Source organism: Gymnogyps californianus, chromosome 6 (genome assembly GCF_018139145.2).
Source record: "Gymnogyps californianus isolate 813 chromosome 6, ASM1813914v2, whole genome shotgun sequence".
Classification (NCBI taxonomy): Eukaryota; Metazoa; Chordata; class Aves; order Accipitriformes; family Cathartidae; genus Gymnogyps; species Gymnogyps californianus.
In genome coordinates this window covers 35604354-35625745 of record NC_059476.1, presented here as the reverse complement: position 1 = coordinate 35625745, position 21392 = coordinate 35604354, and the positions used below count along the sequence as shown (strand labels likewise).

The 21392-nt window shown below is 41.5% G+C and overlaps 1 long non-coding RNA gene across 8 annotated transcripts in view; it reads right to left on the bottom strand.

The window, feature by feature from the left end:
* LOC127018083 (uncharacterized) overlaps positions 1–21039 on the bottom strand; it is a 284395-nt gene extending 263356 nt beyond the window's left edge. For all 8 annotated transcript variants that reach the window (XR_007766704.1, XR_007766705.1, XR_007766703.1 and 5 more), the window contains exon 1: positions 20958–21039. This is a non-coding gene — a long non-coding RNA (uncharacterized LOC127018083). The remainder of the gene's footprint in view (positions 1–20957) is intronic.
* Between the last annotated feature and the right edge of the window lie 353 nt (positions 21040–21392).

Here is a 21392-nt window from a genome sequence, read left to right as displayed (position 1 = left end):
AAACAGGGCACGATGTCTGAACCTCTCCAATTCACCTTGCTTTTGCTCAAGTCATCAGGATTTTAAGTTGCCTGAAGACTAGCTGTGTTGACAGCATCATTGAGAAACACACCTTAGGGGTTCAGAACCCACCTACCTTTTTGGATGAAACCCAAGGCTGCAGGTCCCATGTCCTGCCTCTTTGATAGTGCTGGGACATTTCCCAGCGCAAAGGTTTGCACTGCAGATTATGGGTGAGCATATTTTCTGTTGTCCTGTTTTCATGTAACACTGGTTACAACTTGTGTTACAGCTGCTGTGTGAGCCTCAGGACTGTAACAGGTGAGATTGATCGACTCATTTTCACACAGTGCAATACTGCTACAGAATTTAGCCATTTCTGTGTTTATTGTTCATAATTAGCCTTGACCTACGTTCTCATTTTGCACCAATCGCTGTCACATCTGAAGGTGCTCTCTCCTCCCTGGCACAGTTTGTGCCCAAAAAGGAAAGAATCACAGCACAGACTGCAAGGATTAATCTCCAGAGGCAAGAAGTGTGTTTTCCTGTCTTCGATATTTCTCTAACAAAATAATTCATATGGAATTCAAGACTTCATTTATCTCTTTCAAATACAGATTTCTCCGGCCATTCCTCCTTAAAGCAGAGAAACAGAATACTGTTAAGCATACTCTGAAAATACCAAAGTGAGGATTTCAGGAATATAAAGCAAATAACTGTAACATCACTATAGAGCTAGCGTCTGCTACATTCAGCAAAAAAGTAGCTATTAAAAACTACACATGCAGTAAGATTCAGTAAGGACTGAGAATATAAGGTTCACATCTGATTTTAAGAATCACAACTACAGCCTCATCTAGTATAAGCTGGCACAGCTCAGCTGGCATCCAAACTACTCTACATTTCAACTGAAATGTAATGAAATGTAATGGCATGATACAAATACAGAAAATAACAGTATTAGCGATGCTCAGATATTGCCAAGACTTATCCTTTCCACTCCCTTAGATACACATCTCACCTTCTCTAGGCACTCTCTAAAGATAAGCATAAAAATATGTCACCTTCCTCCTTCCAGCTACGCAGCTTGAAAGAGAAAAAATTAGGACGGCATGCAGTACAACTTGCATAAAACTTATGTTTCACTGCATGATCCAGACTTGTCAGATGTGAAAGACCAGTGCCACCATCTGGTGCCTTTTAAGTCTTGGATCTTTCTTTCTAGTCAGAAAGGAATTCATAGTTTGTCTAATTCAAAACATAAAAGAGGGGGAAAAGAAGATAAGCAGTTCTGAAAAACAGAGCAGAAGGCTTAAAAAACCCCTTCAATGCAGCTGTTGCAAAAGGAGTCCAGTATGTCAGAATGAGCAAAACACAAATATTGGAAGCTGAAAGGGATTAAGAAAGTAAAATAAGCAAGCAAGGTCTCATCAAAGAAAAAAGGTAAGTCTTGAAAAAACACAGACCATGATTCAAATCATATCTGTAAACTCAGCCTTCACAAGTTATGAACTTTTAAAAATATTTTTCCAAGCGTTGCTCACAAGGAGGTCAGGAACCATCCGAGTAAAGCATTAACTATTTCTACAAGCTTCACACATAGAGGAAAAAACCAATCACAATTCAAAATTTCTTATTTTTCTTCAGTTATTACTCTAAGAAAACAAAGTCAGTTCCTGGTACAACTCAATTTAAGAATTATGCCTAAGAATCAGATAAGCATCTTGATTTTAAAACCAATTTGTATGTCTTCTAATTGATTTTACACTGTGTTTGGGGATGTTTGGGAACCCTCTGGAACAATCTCGCCTGTACCTTTCTTGAGATCAAGGAAAATGGCAGCAACATTCATTAATATTTCCTCCCTCACTTCTTCGAGTGGATTCTTAAAACGGGAGCTACTTCATTTCTGTGCTTTTATGGGGGTCAGGTTAGCATTACTTAATTACATTGGCAATGAGAGCGCATCGCAGCTCTGCTCGTGGTGCAGAACGGCACTGGCAGAAAATCTTCCCTGTGCACCTCTGCGAGGGAGCTCTGCTGACACGAACACACCGAGAAAGCCTCTGTGATGTACCCATGCACAAGGATAAGAAGCAGTTTGTGACAAATGGGAGACTAAAAAGCAGAAACGAGAGGAAAGTAGTCAGCACCACAGCACTGACCTGTGCGCAGTGCAGCCAAGGTAGGGCCTGGGTGTGAAGTGCCTAGAAAGCAAGGGAAGAACACAGCGAGGCCCTGTAGGACTCAATCCTGGCCTCTGCTTGATCAACATCTCACACCGTGCTCCAAAATTCATTACTTTTTAAAGTGCTAGTCTGGCTCACACCATGTGGACATAACAAAAACCCAGCAATACAAACAAAGGCAAACAGGAAAGCTCTCCGTGACAACAGTGTGCAGGGAGCATCATACTGCATGGCTCAGAGCGGCTCTGTGCCATCCCTGACCCTGGTTCATGTGCAACACAGTCATGCTGCAGCAGCACACATGGCCTTGCTAATCCCAGTGCAGAGCCACACCATGGCATTTCAGACTGCTTTCACTCTGTTCCCAGCCTGAATGGCTCCATTGCCCAGAGCAGACCAGCCCCCAAAACACACTTCTTGAAATTACGCAGAGATGTCCCAATTCCTTCTTACACAGACCCCCCATTTCGATCTCCAACATGCCCTTCACCTCTTTTGCCTTCAGCGGCTCGCCCTGCCATAACAGCTGTAAAGGATACAGTAAGTACCTGAGGTTTTGCTCAGTTAACAACAGAAAACCACTCTAATTCTTTGCAAGTGGTTAATGGAAGTTGTGAACCTAAATATTAGACACTGATGATGTAGCAGGTGAGGCAGAACTGAGAAGATGCACATGCACAGCCAGTTATATTTGACACTGGTTAGAATCGAACTTTAGGTACCTTAACATTCAAAGCACAGACACATTCACTTTTCCATCTTCCCTTGAAGGGATAACTGCTCAAGTTGCAGCCTTCAGAGCCCTCAGCATGACGTACATCTCTTCCTATATAAAAAGGCCTCCACCTTCCACAGATACACCCCCCTATCCAATTAACCAACAGTTTGTTTGCAAAGCCATCAATGCACAGGACCTCCTTATGGTTGTGGGTTTTGTCATTCTGCCTCTACTCTTCAAATTCCCTCCCAGAGGCAGCCTGAAACATTCTGTCATGAAGCAATAAGGATGAACTACTGAGTGGGCATTGCCAATACAGCTTTGCATTAACTATTCCCAGCCATATCATGGCAAAATATTTCCCATATTCATAACTTAGTAAATTACTAATTTAGGCACACATTAGTCTGAAGATTATGATTCACATCGCAGCCTGCATGCTGTAGCACTTAATCACTCCTTGAAAGTTAAGGCACCTGTCCCATGAAGCTTACAAAAACAACATCTAAACTTCAACAAGTTTATAGCTAAACAGCACAATTAATCGGTATTCTTATCAGAACAGTTTGATCCATCTTTGTCGTCTCTGCCTAGCAGTGTCATTTAATTGCTTTCCACCACTAGCTTCTCATTGGGCCACCTTCATTAAAACAATGGTTCATGTAAACAGCTAAAACATTAATTTTACAAAGCCTAAAGTTCTACAATAATAAATGAAGATTCACCTATATCATACATGCTGTAATTGCTATGTCCAAGTAACGATGTATAATTTTAAACCAGGGGAATACAGTATTTATTAATATGCAGATTTGAAAGGTAGAAGCAAGCAGTATTTATTTACATCATCTGGTAGTAGGTATTGGTGTTCTCAAATATACCTGGTGACAATCTAAACTACTGCTAAAGTAGATAGAAACATCCAGGGTCTACCAAAGTTAGATCTGAAGCCTAATGCAGTAACCTGTGGATTCTTCCCCTCCCAATGCCATGCAAGGGCTTTGTCATATATTAGCTGGTAGGAAAGTTTGTTCTGCAAGACAGCAGCAAAAGACAAACAATTCTAAGTCCCTACTACACAATAGGCGAACAATTCTCAGTCCCTACTACACAATACATATTTTATAAAGATCTGATTTTTTCCCCCCAAACAAACCAGAAAATACTGTTTTCTTTTTATAACATGAAGATACTCAGGTTTTTGCTATTTCAGAGGCAGGGTTAGACAAGTCATAGGTCCATAACATTATAGACCTCCATTATGATTTTCATCACAATATAAGAAAGAAATTTTTTTACAGTCAGAACAATCATTCACTGGAACAACCTCCCCAGGGACATGGTAGAGACACCATCACTGGCAGTCTCCAAGACACAACTGGACAGGAGACTAGATAATCTCATCTAGGCTCCCTTTCCCACAAAAAGTTGGAGCAGATGATCTTTCAAGGTCCCTTCCAACCTGGGCTGTTCTGTGATGATTCTGATTTCTGGCCCAGTGTCCATAGCATGATCCAAGAGCCAAAAGGTTTTTTTTTGTTTGTTTGGGGTTTTTTGTTTGTTTTAAAAACTAGCTTATTGCTAGCACATTTCCCCCAGTGCCTGGCCAAGTCTTTCTTGCAGTAACTCCAGCACATTACTTCTTGTCCCTAGACAAGGGGAGTGCAGCAGATCATCACCTGGTGCTGCACAGATCTCTCTCTTGCATCTGAGAGCTAATGACATCTCCAAACATCCCGCTTCAATTTTATCTTTGTAAGCTTATGCAAACATAGTTCTTTCAAGCCCTCCAAGACCACATTTGATCTACCTCTGATCACTCTTTGCTTTCCTCCAGGCTACTTTTGCCTGGTTTACAACCTGCTGCCTGAACTAGCTGCAATACTCCAGGGCTGCACCTGGCAGCATAACAAGCAGAGTAGGGGGATGACGACTCCTTTCTTGCAGAAAAATAAATCTCCCTCATACATCCTAGAAGTGTTAATATTTTTCACAAAAGCTTGACATTGCTGGCATTGAGATTCAAGTGAACAGAGCATAGTAACTTCCAGCATTCTCTTCTGAAGGGCTGTTCTGTATCCCGTGTCTGCATAGATGCTGTTCTTACATTTGTATGCATTGAACTGCTGAATCTGCTGTACCAGTAAAATTGCATGCTTTCTGGGGGGGCCTTTCTGTAATTCATCCAGTTCATCTGGAATTCTGTTCCCTCTGAGTTTGGTATTATGTGCTAATTTGTTAAGTATACTCTCTATTCCTTCATTCAAGTCATTCACAAAAAAAAAAAAAAAAGAACAAAAAACTGAGCAGTACCAGACCCAGGTGCTGTGGTTTAACCCCAGCCAGCAACTAAGCACCACACAGCCGCTCCCTCACTCCCCCTCTCTCGCAGTGGGATGGGGAGGAGAATCAGGAAAGAAGGTAAAACTCATGGGTTGAGATAAGAACAGCTTAATAACTAAAGTGAAATATAATACTAACAATTATAATAATGAAATATTCTAATAATAGTAATGAAAAAGAATATAACAAAAAAAGAAGAGGAAAAAAAGAGAAACAAACCCCAGTGATGCACAATGCAATTGCTCACCACCTGCTGACCAATGCCCCAGCAGCAATCCATCCCCTCCCAGCCAACTCACCCCCCTTTTATATACTGGGCATGACATTCTATGGTATGGAATACCCCTTTGGCTAGTTCAGGTCAGCTGCCCCGGCCATGCTCCCTCCCAGCTTCTTGCACACCTGCTTGCTGGCAGAGCATGGGAAACTGAAAAATCCTGAACTTAAGCACTACTCAGCAACAACTAAAACAGTGCGTTATCAACATTATTCTCACACTAAATCCAAAACATAGCACTGTACCAGCTACTAAGAAGAAAATTAACTCTATCCCAGCTGAAACCAGGACACCAGGACAGACTGGTGAGGAACTCCAGTCAGTACACCCGTCCTCTTTCACAGTTGGCCACTTACAATTATTCCCCGCATACAGTTTTCCAGCCACTCACACACAACCAGTAGTTGTTCTAACACAGTCCCCTTACAAAACATGAAATACAGCAGGGACCCCCTGATTTGTCCTTATGTACAACAGCCGATCTGCTGGAGCTGCCTCTGTTTCTGCCAGTTTAAGTCTGTGCCAATAGCCCGTGGTGCAGTTTACCTGCACGATGTTAAGGAGTGGAAGAAATGCAGCAGTCTGGTAAGAGCATACTCCATCTCTACCAGGCAGAACACTTTTACAGCTTCAGTAACTGATTGCCTTTGCAACAATCACACACTGCCAGCTTCATTTTTCAGAAAAAAACATCAGATTGGAGCAGATGGGAGCAGATCAAAACAGATTGCACAGAGCAGCCACAGTCTAATGGTGAATTGGGAATACTGAGCAAATATAAGAAGCCCATGTGCCTCACGTCTGAATTGGAAAACAGAGCTCTTTCATCGCAGCTTTAAAGTGCTGGTGTAAATGCTCTTATATCTGTTCTGACAGCTAATGGCAAACTATCACCTATGCAGTAGCTTTACTTGCTGGGCGAATGCTTCATTTACGACCAGGACTGCAGATTTGCACAAAGCAGAAGTTGCACAAAGATGAGTGCAGACTTCTTTGCTCACAGAAAGCAAGGAGATGCAAACATAGAGGGTCTCTTCGAGCCACAGCTGCTCCAGCAGCCAACAGCTCATCTCTCACATAGTCATCAACATTGCACCCCCACAAAGTCAACCACACTCAGCAATGCCATTCCATCCATAACCATCTTTTGATGAACATGGAATGAATTTTCCACTTGGGAGCAGATGATGCAGAAAGCAGTTTCAGTGAAGAAAAATTAAACTTTTTTAATGAAACTTTCCACGTAGATCAAAATATCTTCTGGTACAGTAAGGCAAAACAGGAATCAAGATAAAAACTGTTAGGTAGCCAGTTCATTCAGAATCAGTTCATTTCTATTCTTTCCACTGCATAGATGCTGGCTCTACACCCTTTGCCTTGTATTTCTAAGGAGTGATGAAAATTTCCATCTCAAATCTTCATTTTTGGTTTAATTATATTGATGGAGTACTGCAGTGAAAATAGCAATAAGTATCCATCAAATTGGCCTGTATTTTCACTCTGAATGATCTTATTTAGGGTGGGGGGGTTGCATTCGTAGCACTGACTTTTTCTTTAGTGATTAAATCTAATCAATTCTTTCTTTACATGGCAGGCTAAACATACTGTTTTCATCTCTAATTTTGTACAGCTAAAACAAATGAATGGTTCTTTGCCACAAAATTATATCAGCTGTAGCATTTGGACCTGCCCTGTTTAAAAAGGAATGCACTAAGGATCTGCAATTTCATCACTAGAAATGATCTATTTCCTAGCAGAAAGAAATAAAACAGCTTCCAGAAATCCACAGGGGGAAAAAAAAAAAACCAACACACCCAAAAACCAAAAAAAGACGATTACAATGGCAGGTTATCACTGACTGTCCCAAGCAGAAATAATTAACACTTTTTTCTCTTTGTGAATAATGTATAGCTGCAATAAGAGTTATGCTTTCAAACAATCACTATGCTGCGTAGGCAGGAGATACATCCAGAAAGTAAAGTACATTATAGAAGTTGTCCCCCTCCATGCTCCTCCCAAGAGGACTGATTTTAGGCACTGAAGCACATACAGGCCTGGGGGGGACAGCCTCCTCTCAGTCCTTCCCATAGGTTTCTTATGCTTTCTTTAAGCCGGTGCACAAAAATCCCACATGTAGTATTTCATTATGAAAAGGAAGCTTCCACTCACACGAAATCTATTTTTATTGTTCTACTGCCTTGGTTTTTGATGCTTTTTATTGCCCTATGAGTGCCTCTGCCAAGTATGCAATATAGCTTGTTAATAGAAAACTTGAGGCTAAACCAAGCTCCGCTGAACTGGTTTTCCTCAAGCTGTTGCTGTTTCTATTCTCATTTCTTTGTCATGCTTCCAGTCACCATGATCACCTAGTAGGAACTAGGAAGAATATTAAATATCATTTGGGAATGGTGACCCTTACAGAAGACCAGATGGTAGTTCTTGGTCTCAGTACATACATCAGGGTTTACTACTTCTACTCGTAATTATTTATTTGGACCTACTGCATTCATACAAAAAGTCTGCCAGGCAAATAAGCCTGGGACACTACTGGTGCTCTGACACATTACTTGTCGTCTTACAATGAGCAGTGAAAATTCCCATGATACGTTGAAGGTAACAGTTACCTACAAACCTACCTACCTAAAACCTACAGGTGCTGCCACCTTTCACATGCTGCAGGGACAGAGACCTCCCAGATCCATGCCAACACTTCCAGCCAAGCTCTAGCACCATCCTCCCTTGCCACCACTGGGCAGATGGGAGCCTAGGATGAGTCTGTCCTGTGGGCAAGTGTCTTCACAGGATTTCCAGCATCAGGAAACCACCAGGTTTCCTTCCAGGAACACCTGTCTCAAAACTGGCCTAGAGACCTCCCTGGGAGGGAGGGGACTAGAGAGAAGCAGCTATTTTAGCTGCACGTCCATCCTGGTGGACATAGTGTGGATACAGCCAGAGCCACCTCTGCTCTCTGAGCACAGGAGCAGAACAGGCTCCCACAGCAGTACTGCTGCTACAGCAGAGAGCTGCAGAGACTGCACTCACATAGCAGAACTGTGAGGCTGTGCACAAGCATTACCTGTCCCTCAACTAGTTTTGTCTTTGAAGAAGAGAACCTTCATATAAAAAGGTAAAAGAAAACCCTCAAAATTTGTTTTGTTTCCAGGGCATGTTATTAAAAAAAAAGTACAGGGATATCTCAAACTCAGTGTCTGAATCCAAACATCTTCAAAGAACTAGGCTAACAGCACTTCTTTCATTCTTTTTCATTTAAATTGAACAAAATGTTTGCTGCGTACATGCTGTTCACTTCAAAAGACCATTCTTAAACCATTAATAAATAGCAGCCTAAAAGGAATCATACACAAGTAAATTTTTAATGCATTAGCCAAAACAGCAACCAGCAGATGGGCAGGACTGAATTAACTGTGTGAATCATTCCCACTGGTATCTTTGCAAAGTGTGAAAATTAATAGCAGAAAAGAAAAGTACTATTAAAAGGCAGAAAGTTTTTTGAGTTTTTTGTTCTGAATTAATGAAAAAGGTTTTGTTGCACTCCAGGTTAGGTGTTATAAAATATTAATCTTTTTTTTAAAATCACATTGCAGCTGTACAATAAAAATCAAATTATATTTGTAGCTGTTGATTATATCAAAAGGGTAATGATGATATCAAAATGGTAATGTAAGCAAAGAAAAAACCTATATCATCACGTAATCTCTCTGGTTTCAGTAACTATTTCTGGCAGATTTGAACCAGACTATTTTCAGTATCATACCACATTATAAGCTAAAGTAAAATATCTGTATGAAGACTGGCTTAGCAGGTTCATCAATTGAGAATTACCTGGAAAAAATGGTTTCCACTTTTGGTAAAACTCCTCCCAACTCATCCTGGGCTCCGACAGCTTTTTGCATTGCCTTCATTGTCTCCAATCACTCATGGAACAGACAGCTGAAATCCGAGTTCTAAAGGAATGTTCCCTCCAATAAAGACAACTGCCTGCAGGAAAACTTCATCCTTCCCCACACCTTAGCATGTTTATTTACAAGAAGCTCATTAGTTTTCCAGCACAGACCAGCTTCTATCCTAATCACTCACTTTCATATAGCCCTGGCAATTAAGTCTATTTTGATAGCTATCAAACTCCAGCCACCCCTCTGGAGTGTAATTGTAACAGCTGTGGAAGGACTCCTTTCAAACCCTTTTTCTGAAGTATCAGCTCTCCAGAAGACACCCCATTACCCAGGAATCCTTATCCCGAAAGAAAGGAAATTTGAGATGAGACCCCTCACACTCTGAATTTCGAGAGCTATGGTGACCTTCAGCAAGTCTGCTGTTTATAAAAAACCAAACACAATTCCATTAGCCTCATTTCTGTTACAGAAGTATCACAGATCTGCAATACCCTATCCCATATGTCATGCTCTGATTTAAGGCAAAAAAGTGTCACCCTAACTCAGTGTATCATCCACTGAGTCACTACCGTGCATGCTCAAAAGGCTGCAAACTTTGGTTCAACTCTCACTGTTGGTCAAAACAACAACAAAAATGTGAAGTTTGTGAGTTGGAAGAGGAATAAAAAACAAAACAAATCAGCATGTCACCACTCAGCTCAACCCTCCTCTCAAGTACTGTACATAGATCCAGCCTTTCTTTCTGAAAATAAGCGTACTGTATATTTAGGAAGGTAGAGTGGGTGATCAGAGGTACTTCTGTGCAAGGAACAGTTAGGCAGGTTAAGGCTGTCATCTGGAAGAATCATGACAAAGCAGCACTCTAACCAAGTCTGTCAACTCAGTAGCGACACGGGAAGATGAATAAGGAGTGACTATTAACTGTCTCACATCATATGTAAGAAATAGGGGACACCAGATGAAGTTATCTGATGGTAGACTCAAACCAAGGAAATAGAAAGATTTTATGAAAGTGACTGGACTGGGGAACTTATTGCCCTGGTTACTGCAGATACTAACATTTAAATGGGGTCAGTAAGCAATCAGTTAAATGAACAGATATTTAAAAAAAAAAAAATCCATTTAGTCCTAAGCACAAAGGTACCATCACCTCTGCCTGAAGACATCTCTGATACATTCCACAAAACTGGCAGTTTTCTGAAACATCATTCCTACTCGTTTTCTTTGTTTCCCCAGGCACCTGCTACCAGCCACTGCCAGAGAGAACCACTCCTCAGTCTTGGGACAGGTGTTCTTAAAACAGTATATAACCAAACCTGAAGCGAGTGCTGATGCAACGGCACTGATACCCATGAGCCTTGTGAGCCATATACCAGAAAGATACCTCCTTTGTGTTAGGGTGTTCCCTTTTCACACTAGAATTGGGATGATTTTTTTTCCCTCTTTCCCTATACCACAGTACCAAGACCTCCCTTATCCTTAAAGCCTTGAGATAGAAAGGGGTTTCTCATTCGCACTAGAGCAGTTTGCATTACCCTCCAAGGTGTCAGGATCTGGATGTGTCTTCCCCTAAGAAAGGGCCACAACAAGGTGGGATGGCTCAGTGGCAGCGGATGCCCTCCTACCAGAGGCAACTGTCCCACGCTATCCTGCTGCTGGCATGGGGAAACCACCACTGCCCCCACAAGCCACTTCAAAGGGCTCAGCCGGGTAAGCAGCAGAGGTGCCAGGCAAGCCCAGATGCCAGGCTTGGCCCAGAGGCAGGACAAGGAGCACTCCTGTTGTGCATGGGGGACAACACTGTTTGAGAGGGCTGCAGCCGCTGCTAAATAAAATGCATCTCAACACCAAGAGTCTATCCTTTACACCCCTGGGAAAACACTGCACCAGAAATATGTCTTATTTAACCAGAAAAAAGCAGCAACTTTCACCTTAATCCTTAAGGACCTTCAGTTTAGAAGGGGAACAGGAACCTTAATTTTAATTACCAAAGTTGGGCTCTTTTTTCCTTCAAGCAGACACGCAGAGTCTGTCATAAAACTACAGTGAACCCGTGTCCCCTCAGGCAAAGCCATCACTGGGCTCTTGCTTCCCTCCTGCTTGTTCTCAGGACTTCGCTGATGCGAAACTGTCACCTTCATGATTCTGCCATGCTCAAGCCTGGTCACCCCCACCCCAGGCCTGACACAGCCAACCTGCAGCACTTCCCTGCATCGGGGCTGGAGCTGCCAGTGTCCTGCGAGGGGCTGCGGGAACCCCCCGTCTGCCATTCTGCATGAGACTTGGTTTTGCTTCAGGCAGGCAACTTCATCTGATATATTTTCTTCTTCACAGAATAATTAAAATGTTGATGTAGCCAAAATCTTACCGTACATACAAAAGCTGTTCGACTGTCACTGGTTGTATTTTATTTCTCCTCCAACCCAATAAGCAAAGTACTTACCCTCTTTTCTTTGTGATCATTATTTGAAGTGCATTCAGTTTCAATATAGCTTGAATTTAATTTAGATTTTGCTTAATTGATTTTTGTTCTATTATCTTTTGTTCTCAGGGTAAGTATATATTTAATATTGAGAGTAAAATTGTTATAATTAAATCTGTGTTTTTAAAGGTGATATAAATTAGAGGGTAGAGATGAAGCAACATGTAGTAGCTTGTATGGAATTATATAGATGGAATAACAACTCACTTGTATGAGCAGTGCACCATGACAGAGATTAGTTGTTACCAAAAAAAGGTATTTGTTATTCAGATTTTAGTACCCCTTGAAGGACTACATGAGGCTTAAATACCTTACAAAAGCCTCTACAGAAATACAAGTCTCTTAAAGACTCATTCAGAAATGTCAGCTTTTCAACTCAAACTGAAGTTTTGAGCACTCATCTCCCTGCCTAAATCCCTAAGATGATGACCGAGGTGATGCCTATCACATGAAGGCAGAGAAAATCCTTTAGCCTCTTTTTACCTCACTGTGACACACAAACAAGTTTAATAAACAAAAAAGATGAGCTCAGGGAGGGAGGACAGAAATCTCAAAAAAATTACCATGACCCAAAATTTCCCGTGTGTCTTGTGTTTGGGGCATCAGGTCTTAACAGCTTAAGTTTGGCCTGGAACCCAAAGGACCACTTTTTACTTTGAAGATCCGCACCTATTTATCTCCTAGGTACAATTACATGAAGATCTTAGCAGCATAAGATGATGAACAAATGCCCAACAGATTTACTTTCCCTTTTTAATACAAATGATGTTTACATTTTTAATCCCTTTTTGTATTCTTGACAAGCCAATGAGAATGAGGCAAATACACAGGGGGCCTGGAGTATGATGACAGGCAATTTAGCTTCTGAAATGCATTAATCTTACAGTATTCACACATATTTTTCTTTATATAGCACATGTGAATTCCATGTGATTTGTATATTTCACAAGTTAAATTAGGTCCCTAATTGGTACTTCATAATAAAATGCCTGAAGGAGACCAGGCTGTTCTGATAGGCAAGCAATTTTAGATTTAAATTAAGTTAGGGATTGATTTCCATTTCAAAAGTGTTTTTGAAATCTAACAAGTGAAATACAGAGCTGTTTTCAAAAAGGGACACAAAAGATGGGAATGCAAACTGTTTGATCAGGCACTTGATATTTAGACAGCAGAAGTATTGCATGTATGAAAATATTTTTCATTGTGTTATTGTCCACTTGATTTAAGAGAAAACAGTAGATGGACATTTTAAACAACTCCGCTATATGAGCGCATCAGAGCTCCATCCACAAAAGGAAAACTGTGCTATAAAAAAAAAAATCCAACAGTGCTCTTTTTATTAAAAACTACTAGTGTTTTTTGCAGGGTACTGGAATAAGACCCCAAGCCATTTTTCTTCAGGTGATAATTGTAATGTCCACTTCTTACTACTTTGGATATTTTAAACTGGTGGGTGGAGTTTGATTTTCTGCTATTTAATTTAGCTCTGGTACTTCTTATTTTATAACCTAAAGCTGTATTCTTTCTAAAAATATGAAAAAGTTATAAGTTGCGAAATACAGATTGTAAGGTGATTTTGCAACTGCTTTGTAGGATATATGGTAATAACCAAGAGATTGAGAAATAATGTTTCTCCAAAATTAAATGGAAGACAGTGGTTTCCTTTGAAGGCCACCATCATTAAGCAGGGCAGTCTCCCTTTTAACAATTTATACTTGCATAAATTCCGTAGCACACTTGCTCTGTTCCCAAATAAAGAACATCTTAGACTCACAAACTCAGCACAAGAATCAAGCAGGGTTTCTTTTCTTTTCAAGCTCAAGTAGTTCCTAAAAATACTGAAGAAATTTTAAGGCATCTTACACCCAATGCTGCTGAGAATGAAAAGGCTTAAAAAGTGAAGACTGAAGAAGGATTTGGCCTATCTTGTTCTGGTCTGGAAGAATAATAGGAAAAAAGTCAGTAAGGTTAGCTTTTTGAAGAAAATGTTTTATTGGTAAATAAACCACCTGCCTTCAGATTCTGCCTGCCACAGGAAGGTTGCAGTGGCTGTTTCTTCCAAGGCCCCTTCCAGGACAGAGGTTTACAATTACTGATCTTTTCTGGCCCCTCCATTCTTCTCGGGAAGATCTCATTTCTTTTCATTTATACAACTTTGCTCTGACCTGCTGCTGCCTCCACCATCATCTCTACCCTAAGCTCAAGAAGTTTCTACTCTGTAAAGTATCTCTGATGAAAGCTACAAAAAGGCACAAGTGTGTTCGCTGGGGAAATACCACAAAGTCAAGGATGTCTGATCTCCACTTACAATAGCTGTATAAGAGCAATGCCTCTCAGCCGAGAGACATCTGGATTAAAAAGATAGGGGAGCGAGGGGATAGGAAGGAAGGAAGGACGGACTTGCCTAGGATAAGATTTACAGAGACTAAAGGATCTGCAGTGTAATACAAAGCAAACAAATTCAATTTAATAAAACACCCTGCATACAAGGTATCACCTAGCACTTTACAAAGAGATAAAAGACCAAGATAATGCTATAGAGAATTGGATACTGTGACTCATAAAAGCAAAACAGGAAAATACACAAATAAAGTTGAAGTAGTTCAGATAAAGGAAAACTATTGAATTTAAAAGCATCTAGACTACAAGCATATGTTCTTATAGAACAGCTACAACTAGAGAAAAAATGAACCTCAAACAATTAAAGGTTCATTTAAGCATCTAAAGCTGCAGTGTTTATCTAAGCATCTAAAGCTGCAGTGTTTATCAACGCATCTCTGTACTAGAAGTCTTAGGCGGATAGAAACTCATTTTAACCTGGTGGAATTGGAACTGCAGAAAAATCTCACCTTTTCAAGGTTTCCCACCCCAACAATACCTCTCTCTGCCTTAGGCAAAACTTTAGAGAGAGATTAAATAAAGAGACAGACAAGCTTTTCTGAAACAAAAAACCCATGAGTTTGAATCAGATAAGTATTGGATTAGATCTCTCCCTATTTAGAGACAATTTTGTCAATTCTATGTTAAAATAAGGGAGAGTAAAAACCAAAAAGCATGAATCAATAAAGGAAACAACAACAAACATACGGAGAGATCTGAAGGCACAACTGACTCATGATTTTTGGATGCATGAAAGTAATAGTTCCATCTACCTGCAAAATTTAAGTTAAAAACTGTGACCACACCAGTTTTAATAACAACTTCTATTTATTAGGAACTGAAGTGGTGGACGGGACATGAAGAAGCTCAAGAACAGAGTAAAGGAGTAGGCAGGTAGCAAGGATGAGCACCATGGAGTGCAGCAATACAGCTTAAGAGAACCCCACGCAGAGTCTGCCTGGGCGGCTCAAAAGCCTGAGAAGAAGCAGAGCTGCCAGTACAGCAACGCTGCCCCAGGAAGCACGAGTACATAGTCATAAAACATCAGTACTGCAGAGCAGCAAGCAGGTGCTTGGGGAGTCTCTTAAAGAGGAAACCAGAGGTCCTGAACATCGGCAGTCACAAAGGTACCGGTAGTCACAAAGGTACCAGCAGAAAAAAGCTGAAGGACGCCTTTGCACACCCCTTGAAAGGGCAGACAGGTGATGCTTCAGGGCAGGGAAATGTAGGAGAAACAACCAACACAGCCTTGACTACCTATACTTCCTGCTGGTGACAGCCAGCAGAAGAGCTGTAAAGGGACAGCTGAGGGGAAAACAGTGGCAGGATCATAAATACAGGGTAAATGATTGATTCTTTCTTCCAGATGGGAGATTTTATCCCAGAAACAGAAAGTATGGGGGAGTCACGGAGCCAACAGAGTCTAGATGGACAGATCAGTGACTACAAGGTAGTTAAGACAGTGACTGATGGCAGTACAGCAGGGTATCACCTGAACAAGCTCTATTACCACTTTTAAAACTAAACCTATGAGAAATGCCAGAAGAGACACAAGTCACTGCAATCCTGGAAACTCAGCTACAAACTAAGGCTCCCAAAAGGTGAGGATGGGCTTGCTCACACACCCAAGTGACAATAGTCACTAGCCTGCCCATATCCGTACCCCTCCTTGGCATGGAGGGCCCAGCCCTACTGCACCTTGCAAAGGGCCATGCATGCCCCACTCCTGACCTACATCATGCATGTGGCAGCCACTGCCCAGATTGTCATCTTTGCCTTGTGTAACACTTCTCACTCATCCCTTTTCTCTCCTCAGTGCACACCTATGTCAAAAACTGATCCAAACAGACTTCCTTCCAAGGCCAAAGTGCCCATGGATTTATTCTCTTATGATGCTTATCTTACCCTAATTCACATTAACACAGCACAGTAATTAGTTCGGAGTTTCTTCAGAATGCCAGCTCTACATTGACATAAACTACATCTGCTGGAAAAGACCATCTCCTCACACTGGACCGCTCACCTTTCTACAGAAACTGCCAGCAGGTATTCCCAGGTGCCCTCTCCTTTTACATAAGAGTCCCTTAGCCTGCCTGCTTTGAAGCAACAAGAAGTATAGCTGCATGAACCACAACTCCCAAGCAATCTATTGCCATTTGTTTGGTTTTAACCTATTTCAACCAAGAAATTAATTTGAAGGTTAAGAATAGATTAAAGGATCTTTCCAGGATCCTTTTCCACGTGAGCACTGCACTTCAACATTCATCTCATGAACCAAGGGTCAGAACACATTAGATGCCCGATGGAGTAACACTATAGATATTCCTTTCACAAGCACAACATATAGCCACTGCTTCTATCAAAAATAAAATGACACGAAAATTAAGGTGTTTCAGTTCTGTAAGAACTGCTACAGTACAGATTCTTCGATAAGCACCTTCAGGAATATTTTTTGTTATTGAATCTTGTAAAAAACCACAGCTTCGGAGAAAATGTATGCATTGGATCTATTTTTCTGCCAAGCAGGACAAAAAATTTCTCATACTTTGCAAGCACAGTAGCCTTATGAAACTAAACATACTTAGCATCAGCTCAAGGCCTTGTGTATGCTAAAACGATCAATGTTGAAAGCTTCTGAAATTATTTCCACAGCTAGATACTGCATAGCTTTTTTTAAGGCTTAAAACAATTTCCTCTTACATTTTTATAGATTGGGAATCATCCATTAAGATGAATACATTCAAAATACTAAGTGCTTTTCTGGCATTTTCATTTCTAGAGTATACAAAAATATTCTAAACATGCCAAAAGTCACACTTGCAATTAATTCAAGGACCTAATTAGCTCCAAATAAACAGGAAATACCCTAAGACATTGCACAATAAGAATTTGAAATATTTAAGAGGTTAGATTGCACATGCAATTAATTTGGTATTCCATGAAAAAACATGAGTTAACCATAGTTACTGAGCAACAGTTCCAGCTGTAAAATAATTTTATTTGAATAAAGTAGATATGGTAGATAATCTACAAAACACACAGTAAAGGGGTAACAGCCATAATACAGCTGAGCAAACATTTAAGTAACAGGAAATCTTAGCATGAATGAAAATTAAAATCTTTTAGTGTGAAAGTGGACAAAAAAAAAGAAGGTGAACATTTACAAGAGGTACAAATCAGAAAAATTCACAATTTAATGTGATTCCAGATGGAGACTGGTGACAAGTGGTGTCCCTCAGGTGTCCATATTGGGACCAGTACTGTTTAATATCTTCCATCAACGACACAGTGGGATCGAGTGCACCCTCAGCAAGCTTGCAGAGAGCACCAAGCTGAATGATGCAGTTGACACACCTGAGGGACGGGATGCCATCCAGAGGGACCTGGACAAGCTCAAGAAGTGGGCCCATGTGAACTTCATGAGGTTCAACAAGGCCAAGTGCAAGGTCCTGCACCTGGGTCAGGGCAATCCCTGGTATCAATATACAGGCTGGGGGATGAAGGCATTGAGAGCAGCCCTGCAGAGAAGAACTTGGGGGTACCAGTAGATGAAAAGTTGGACATGAGCCAGCAATGTGCGCTCATAGCCCAGAAAGCCAACCATATCCTGGGCTGCATCAAAAGAAGCATGGCCAGCAGGTCAAGGGAGGTGATTCTGCCCCTCTACTTCGCTCTGCTAAGACCCCACATGGAGTACTGTGTCCAGCTCTGGAGTTCTCAGCACAGAAAAGACACAGACCTGTTGGAGTGAGTCCAGAGGAGGGCCACAAAAACAATCAGAGGGCTGGAGCGCCTCTCCTATGAAGACAGGCTGAGAGAGTTGGAGTTGTTCAGCCTGGAGAAGAGAAGGCTCCGGGGAGACCTTACAGCAGCCTCCCAGTACCTAAAGGGGGCCTACAAGAAAGACGGGGACAAACTTTTTCGCAGGCCCTGTTGCAACAGGACAAGGGGTGATGGTTTTAAACTCAAAGAGGGTCAATTTAGACTAGATATAAGGAAGAAATTTTTTTTATTTTTACGATGAGGGTGGTGACACACTGGAACAGGTTTCCCAGAGAGGTGGTAGATGCCCCATCCCTGGAAACATCCAAGGTCAGGTTGGACAGGGCTCTGATCAACCTGATCTAGTTGAAGATGTCCCTGCTCACTGCAGGGGGATTGGACTAGATGACCTTTAAAGGTCCCTTCCAACCCAAACTATTGCTATGATTAACTTTGAAATCACAGAAGGTAAGTCTAATTTAGACAGAAACACACACAGCTGGCCCACAAATAATGAGAACAGGTAGCTGTTGTAATGCTTCAGCACCTGATCTGAACAATTAACAGCCTGAAAACTAGCTTGCTTTTCAACTTTTTTCTACTCCAGAAATGGAGAATTTCCCAGGACAATTATTAATTCTGATAGGTAAGTCCTGGAAGTGAAAGAACGATCATTACTTTCTACATAAAAATACAGGTTTCAGAGCTCCAAATTTCAGTTATAAAGATGGCAAATTAGCGATGTTGAAATAATGCATTTTCCCAAAAGCTCCTGCTATACTCCTACATTAGTACTGAGCTAGTTTGTTCACTTATATATGTGTGTATACATAAAATTGCACAGTAATGTAAATACTTTGATCTGTACCCAGAGGTGTAGCACACTCTCCCAGAACAGTCTAACAAGCCTCATGTCCCAAGACATTCCCAACGCAGGAGGAGGAGGTTGCATCCATCTATGGTGAGACCATACAATGGGCAGAGGGGGATGAAACCAGGCAGCCCAAGCACGCTCCTCAGTGCTCCTTGTTCTCACCAAGGTGCTCCCCCCTTCCTCCCAAAGCATACCTCCACCACCACCAGCTGCCTGCCATAATCCAGCCCTGAGACTCCTCAACAGAACATCATGGGGACTCGGTGATGGCAGACATGTGACAAATGCTGGCTGACAAAAGCAGAAGTCCAAACATCATTTGCTAACTCAGGCCAAACTATTACAATACACTTACAGAAGGACGATTAGTGAGCTTTGTTTTACGACAAGACATCTGAGGTGATACTCAAAAGAACCAAGCAAGACAAGTTTCCCTGAAATCAGTCAATGGGGGCTCAAAACCATGCCAACACAACTGGATTTCAGAAGTACCACACATACTTATCCAGGTACAAAGCAGCACAAAAAATCCAAATTAAACAAGCAAGAGTATTTAGAGTCAATTCAGGACTGTTGAACATCTTCCTGATATAACAGCTCATATAAGACTTATTTTTGGTGCAAGGTTTAACTGCACTTCTATTAACCTACTGCAGCCAGAGTTTTATTCCATTAATTCACAGTGACTGATGTTGGCTTGATTACCGATTGAAAATATTTCTGAAAAGCAGAAGCTATGCTGCAGTACTCACTTTTCCAACAATAAGATAAATGGTTATTCAAATTTTGTATATGGAGCAAAAGATCATCAGTCAATACTCAAAAATGGACTACTTAAATGCCTTCAAAATTAAATTACATTGCAGCTCAATGCAATTTAAAATATCACAGAAATCAGAGGCTCTCACAGATTTTAATTAAAGCAATCTTCTCTACATTCTGTCTTCCCCTTTTCCCATCCTGCTGCTACTTATTCCTTTAATGTTTATTCACTGCTCTGCATAAAACAATAAAAACAACCAAATTTACTTCTTATTATTTACAGTAGCATAGTTCTTAAATATACAAGGACAACATTCCCTATTCTAAGTAAATGACTGTTTTGGACAATGATATTTCAGAAACCCAGGCATGTCCGTCGTGTAATTTTATGGATAAATTGCCATAGAAATAGCCAGCTCAAATGCATGCAAGATCTCAGTCACAGAATAAAAGTAGTTCAGTATTCTTTAACCTGTCCCAGGGAGGGGGGGTCAACAGACAAAGGAGCCGATAAAAGTCAGATAAAAGAGAGGCTTTCCACTGCAGACCTCCATGCCACCCTATTTAACTGTAATTGTTTTTACAAGTCCTCAGCCACTTTAAATAAGTCATTGGAGTCAAGACACAGTGAGACTGAAGGAGCCTACAGCATTGTCATCTCACAAGACAATACCCAAACTTCCCCTCCCCCAATACAAGTGGCAGCACATTACAGATGACTCCAAGTGATGTGGCAGTGAACAATTCAAGTTCTTGCCCCCAGCCCCTAAGGGCAGAGAGTCCTCAAAGCACCTGCCAGGAGCAGAGTTATGCTTTTACACCTGTTAAGAGCTACAAGTTAACTTGGCAAACAGCTACAAGGCTGTTTAGGCCTGAGACGGATGGTGCATGGGGCCAAACACGCCAGGAGAAATGGTTTCACCATCCAACCCCACACGGTGGGTGCAAGGAACCAGAAAGCCCCTACAGAACTGTGCTGCACCCTGGAGCAGAGCAAACAGAAACCTCTGCTATTACCTAATGGTCACATGGCCAGAAGCAGCAGCCCGGCTACCTTCATCAGGATTTATACAACTCGCTTAAACAGAGCCAAGATTTTGCCTTATTTCCATACCAGCTTTTCTCTCCCAACAAAAATATCTTTCTATTACTATACCACAACAATCCTGTCAGGGGGGAGGCAGGGAACATATATATATACATTTAAAAAAAAAAAAAAGAGAAAAAACAAACTCCCCTTTTAAGCCTTCCCCTTACCTTATATCCCAGGAAACACGACACTGTGAGGCTAACCGAATTAGCAAGCAGACCAGGGCTGTGAGCAAGCAGGAGAGCAGCACTCCCCCCAGCACACCCAGAGCAGGTATAACGGCCGTGCCCACGCTTAAATGGGTCTCCGGGCCCGTGGGCGGGGGCAGCTGGGGGCCCAGGTGAGACTCATCAGGGCAGTTAAGTGCAACCAGGGCCCCGCCAGGAGCTTCCCGGCTTTTCTTTCCAGCTGCCATTGGTTTCTCCCATTGGAGACGTGCCAGCGGAATATCATATGACTGGCACTGCCAAAGTCTGCTCCCCAAGGCCAGATCAGTCAGAAGTAATGCGTTTTCTATGACAAATTTCACACCTTGTTCTATTTACAGATTGTTATTTTTTAACATCTTCACAAATCCATTATTCAGAATTATTCTTCTGACC